We start from the raw sequence: 6,225 nt of genomic DNA, 5'->3' as shown, positions 1-6,225 counted from the left end.
TGCTTTTGTTGAGATGTGGAGCCACATCTGGGGGTTGCTCGACCAGTCGAGTGCCCTACTCGACCGGTCGAGTGGTCTATTCAACCAGTTGTGGACTAGCTCGACTCAAAGTCTAGCGAGCATCAATTTTTGAGTTTCGAGGTGCTCGACCGGTCTTGGCCTATGCTTGACTGGTCGAGGGATCCACTCGACCGGTCGAGCAGTCTGCTTGACCAGTCGAGGTTACGCAGATTCGTTTCCAGATTTGATGTGGACTGTGAATTTTTTAGTCTACTTTCACAAGGGTGCGAAAGGGAAGTTACCTAAACTATATATAGGTGTCCTTAGGGCTTTTCTAGAGGATGGAAAATAATTCTAAGGTATTGGCAAATGGTTTTCTCTATATTTTCAAGGGAGAGGTTAGTATATTGCCTTATAATTTTCATTTTTTCTCATAGTAGAAGTTTGCATCTGTGATTTTTTACCCTAGTTTGGAGTTTTTCCACATATATCTTGTCTTGTGGTTTGTTTGGATTCCTTTGATCTGTTTCTAGTTTATATTTCTTTTTGTTTATCGTTTGTGAGTAAAGCCGGAGATTGAATCTCAATTCACTGCGTTGTTGGTGTGCTACGCAATAACTTTGTCCAACTAATTAATGAAATACAAGTGTCAGGTGAGACCACATCAGAAACTCCTCCAAAATGACTTGTTTTTATTCCAGTGATCATGGATAATACCAAATGATTATGGAGTTTTTGTTTGGAGCTTTGCTAAGCCCACACGCATGTGCAGTAAAGCTAATGTACATGCCACAAATATGTCAGCATGGGATTATATGTTCAAGATCCAATCCATCCATTAGAACGAATTGGCTACTCCCCCAGCCACCGTGGTCGGTGCTCTGTTGGCCCCTCTATGATGTATGTGTTTCATTCATTCCGTTCATCCATTTTTACAGATCATTCTAATGATTCACCCCAAAAATTAGAGGGATATAAATCTCAGGTGGACCACACCATAGGAAAACAATAATGATTGGATATGCATCATTAAAATCCTCTTAAAGCCCACTGTACTGTTTATTTGAAATCCAATCTTTTTATTAGGTCATACAGGCCCAGATGAAGGGAAAAAACAAAGATCAGCTTGATCCAAAATTTTTATGGCCCCCAAAAGGTTTTTAATGGTCGACGCTAATTCAACACTGTTTCCTGTAATGTGGCCCACTTGAGATTTGATATATCTAATTTTTTGTCCCATACAATGAAATGATCTGAAAAAATAGATGGATGGCATGGATGAAACACATACATCATGGTAGGGCCCACAGAGCACCGACCACAACCACTCCGGTGGCAGTGGGAGTAGCCAATCCAGTGGCAGTGGGAGTAGCCACTAGCGCGGATTTCCTGCGAAAGACTTTCGCACCAAGTTCCTGCGCTGGGAACCTAGGTGGGGCCCACTGTGATGTTTGTGAGAAATCCTACCCGTCCATCTGTTTTTTGAGTTTATTTTAAGACATGATGTCAAAAATGAACCGTTTCCGAAGCTCAACTGGGCCGAAAACTTGATAATTAAATTTCTACAGTTGAAATATCTGTGGGCCACAGAAGTTTTGAATAATGCTAATATTTGTGATTTCAGTTCATACCAGTAGGAATGAAGTTATTAACGGTATGGATGACATGTAAACATCACTGTCGAACCCAAGTAGGTTTCAACGGTATGAATTTTCCTAACCACATTTTCCTTTAGCATGGCCCACTTGAGATTTAGATACGGTTCATTTTTGGCATCATGTATTTAAATGAACTCACAAAACTAATGGACGGGTAGGATTTCTCACAAACATCACAGTGGGCCCTATCTGAGTTCCCAGCGCTTTGGCAGGGAATTCGCGTCCGTGCCGTGTTTAATAAGGACGCGGACTGCGTACTACCCCCGCCTCTCCCTGGATACAAACGGGCAGTTCTGTGGGCGGGGCCCATGGTGATGTATCTGTACATCCAAACCATAAATCCCTTTTCTCAAATTATTTTAAGGCATGAACACAAAAATGAAGCAGATACAACGCTCAAGTGGACCATGCCAAATAATAATCTTGGTTGCATTAAAATGCACCAGTTGCATTAAATGCAAGAGTCATCTGTGATGTGGTACATTTGATCGTTGGATCTGCCTCATTTTTGTTTTGATGCCTTAAAATAATATGAGAAAAGGGATAGAGGGTTTGAATTTACAAATAAATCACGGTGGACCCACCCACAGAATTGCCCATTCGGAGCTAGGGACGTGCGGGGGTATTACGCAATCCGCGTCCCTTGCACGAACAGTTCAAAGATATCAAAGTTACATGGCCCACTGTGATTTTTTTTTACCATCCAACATATTCATTAGGTCACGTGGACTTGGATGAAGTGAAAACACAAATATCAGCTTGATCTGAAACTTCTCCAGCTCTCAAGAAGTTTTTAATGGTGGATGTTCAATCCCCACCTTATGGTCCAATTAATCATTGGACCTGCTTCTTTTATTGGATCACATTTTAAATTATTTGAAAAAGTTGATGGACAGTATGGATCAAACACATAAATCATGGTGGGGCATAAAGAACTTTCATAGGTTAAAGGTTGATTTTGTATTGCGCAAACAAATGTAAAAAAAAAAAATTTCCGTAATAACTTGAAAAGGGATATTTTTGGAAGCAATAAATTTTTGTTTTATGAAAAATCACGGAGCACATTCGGCGTTCACCATTAAGCCAGACTCCTATCACGGAAAGAATTCAGTGAAAAACCACTTAGCGCTTTCCGTCTTCCGCATTAACAATGCATTAACAAACACCACTAAACACAGAAAATTTTCCCCATTCCGCGTTAAGTGCAAAAATTCAGCGTTAACAAACACGGCCCAAGTTTATCACTCTTAATATAAGTCTTTTGCCTTGGGTTTCATACATGAGATTAGAGTTACATGGTTTTTTATTAAAACCCACGGTAGATTTGAAGGGATTCCAAATCCATCAGTTGTTTGGCAGGGTAGATTAAGGGTTTTTTTAATCCACAACATTTCAAATCCTCACTTTTGGCGAGCTTTGGAATCCCTTCCTTTAGATTACAAATTCTCTCCTTCTTGTGCTCATTTTTAAAAGTAAGAAAGTCGACCGCATCACTAAAATTACATCAATAGAATGATATGAGCAATCCAAACATTAGCCATGTAAATCAACAGTTAAGAAACATTTGTTAGTCACTCAGTTGTGATCTTATACTTGTCGCCATCTAAGGCTTGACATTTCATCATTTTTTGCTAGAGTATATAATTTAGTGGGCTTTTTACAACCATTGTGTCAAACATCACATATTTATACTAATTATGGATATTAAAGTTGATTTAGTAATTAAATTCAAACTCCAATAAATATACTACGTAATTAAGTGAACATGTGTTTTAGGATTACAGGGGATTCTAAATCTAGAGTGTCAAACACAATTGGAGAATTTTTGAATTCAGGGTATTTTAAATCCAGTGGATTTCCAATTCAGCTATTTCGAATCCACAGTGCCAAATGATGCCTAACTTACTTTTAAAAAGAAGAAGAAGAAGAAGAGAAATTAAGAGCTTAGATAAGGAAAGGAAATTGAAGCTGGGTTCAGTGGGCCACCCAAAAATTTACACACGCAAATTACACACCATATCAGTCGCTGAAATAATGTGCACGTTCAAACTCATAGGCTCGGATTCAAGTATAAACGTTAATACCAGCCAGCCATATTGTCTACTTCTGAGTAATTTGAGCATGAGTAGCGCTACGTGAATCGCTCAGAGGTCATCTAAGACAGCTCATTCGAGGATGTAAATCCAAAAATTATGCCTATCGAAAGCTCAAGTTGGCCACCCCATAGGCAAACATGAGAGTAAAGACGTTCACGTTGAAATCGTATAAGGGCACAGTGTGATCTTTATATGATATCCAAGATATTTATAAAGTGAATACATGGATGATGAAGGGAAAAAATAAATATCTTCTCTATCCAATACTTCAATTGTTTATCTAATGAATGGTGTAGAGCTAATGAAACAGGGTAGATTTATGGGCATTAATTTGTTTACCTAATGTAAGTGAAAAAAAAAAAAAAAAAACCAGTTAGGTACCAGTCGAGGTACCGAGTGTTTTTTAACATTTCCTCCGTCTCTCTCTTCCTCTCTCCATGTTAGTAGGAGTAAAGAAAAAAAGTGAAAGAGTGGACAAATTGAAACTGTTCAGTGAAAAATACACACACATATACATGTGTAAAATAAGAGGCCTAGTTTCCCAGTTGTTGCTAACACAAAACTTTCTTATTATTATTATTATTATTATTAATTTTATTTTTTAAATTATTTGAGCTTACTGGTGGCAGTCCTGATGGAAATATAAATGAGAAATGATGCAACAGTCATATAAGAGGGTGGAATCTAGATCACAATAGGGCCAGAAATAAACTGGAAACACTGTACCTTCTTCTTTTGTTGTTGCAATAGTTTTTCTTCTTTTTGTGATGCTTCTATTTCATCATCTTCTTCTACATCATTGTCGCTGTAGAAATTGTCGCTGTCATCATCTTCTTTGAAAAAGGGGGAGGAGGAGAGGTTTAGTGGCAGGATCGTCCCATTCCAATCCATCCCACCACTTGCTAGTTCCCTTGATCTCTCCTTTAAGAGCCACAGATGGATTGCCGATGGAGAAAGGAATATTCTGCAGCTTAGGACAACCTTCTATTATAATGGAGTCCTTAGAACTGCACACGATTACTTCGCTGTAAATCTTCTTCAAATTATATTGCTTACGAAGTGTGATGGTAACGTTATTATTGCTGCCGTATGCTTCATTTATCTCTTTTTCTTCATCATCGACCACCAACTCTTCCATTCGAGTGCAATCATTGACATAAATTGATTCAATGTTATGGAGGTTCTTCAACAACCCAGCTGAAAATATATTCTTCAGCCCATCGCAGAAGATGATAATTATGGTCTTCAAGCTTTGTAAGGTACTGCTAGGTGTTGCAACTCCCTGACAAACAGTCAGTATATTTGGTTAGAGAGAAACAACTAGATACTCTTTTAAGTCGGTGAGGAAAGATGCATTATCTTCGACTGACAAAACAGACTCCAAGCTGAAGCAATCATGAATACTGCAATATTTCAATCCGCGAGAGAGGAATTTCACTAGTGCTAACTCGCAGGTTATCGAGAATCACTGAACGCTTAAACTCAATACAAAGAGTTAATTTGTTCTACTTTAAAGTTAAGATTTCCTCAAATCCAGCCAATCGTACGTCCGCATCTGCTACAGAGAAGGAGAATTTCTTCAACTTTCCCCACTGCCTAGATTCGGCATAGTTTGAGAAGGTGACCAGGTCAGGAAAGGAGACTCTAAGATGAACCAACCGACAGTTGGGCGTTGCTAAGAGGCTGTAGATTCTGTTATTCATCAATGAAACACACTCAATATTTCCTACCCATATTCCTCGTCTTTAAGAGGCTCTTCCATTCCAGTTCCACCAGCTGTCTTGACTATGAAGCGTGGGTTACGCTTGGTAATGCCGATCGCCATATCTCTTAAGTCATTCATTCATTTTTACGAACTTAACGCCATCATCGATATCACCTTCTATCATGCAAGCACCTACGAGTATATTCACTGTGGAATGCCCTTTGTCAATTTGGGCTTCCATATCCCCCACTTCATCTATTAATCCCTCACAAATCTAATATTTAATCACATCTTTTATGGAAACAGTTCAAAATCCGGCCGATGCTTATCTCAGACCCACTATATATATTACTTGGAAAAAGTTACAGTAGTTCGTTGAGTATATAATAAACATGCAAACTGACCCACAATCCACTCTTCAATTACAATCTCCAATTCTAATTCCTTAAAAATATAAGGATCTTTTTGACGTTGGAAAAAAATTCCTTAAAAATATAAGAACTTTCATATATGATCAATGCATAAACATGGTCTATTTTACCTTTGATTTCATATATGAGATGAGAGTTCCATGCTTTTTTAGTTAAACATAACTTAATAATGGAATTAAGAGCTTAGATAAATAAAGGAAATTGAAGCTGGGTTCAGTGTGCCACATAACAAAAATATGCACACCACATCAATTGCTGAAATAGAGTGCACCTTCAAACACGTGACCTCCAATCCAAGTGCATATGTTAATACCAGCCAGCTATTTTGTCTACTT

This window comes from Magnolia sinica, chromosome 1 (assembly GCF_029962835.1).
Source record: "Magnolia sinica isolate HGM2019 chromosome 1, MsV1, whole genome shotgun sequence".
Lineage (NCBI taxonomy): Eukaryota > Viridiplantae > Streptophyta > Magnoliopsida > Magnoliales > Magnoliaceae > Magnolia > Magnolia sinica.
Note: the sequence above shows the minus strand (reverse complement) of the source record.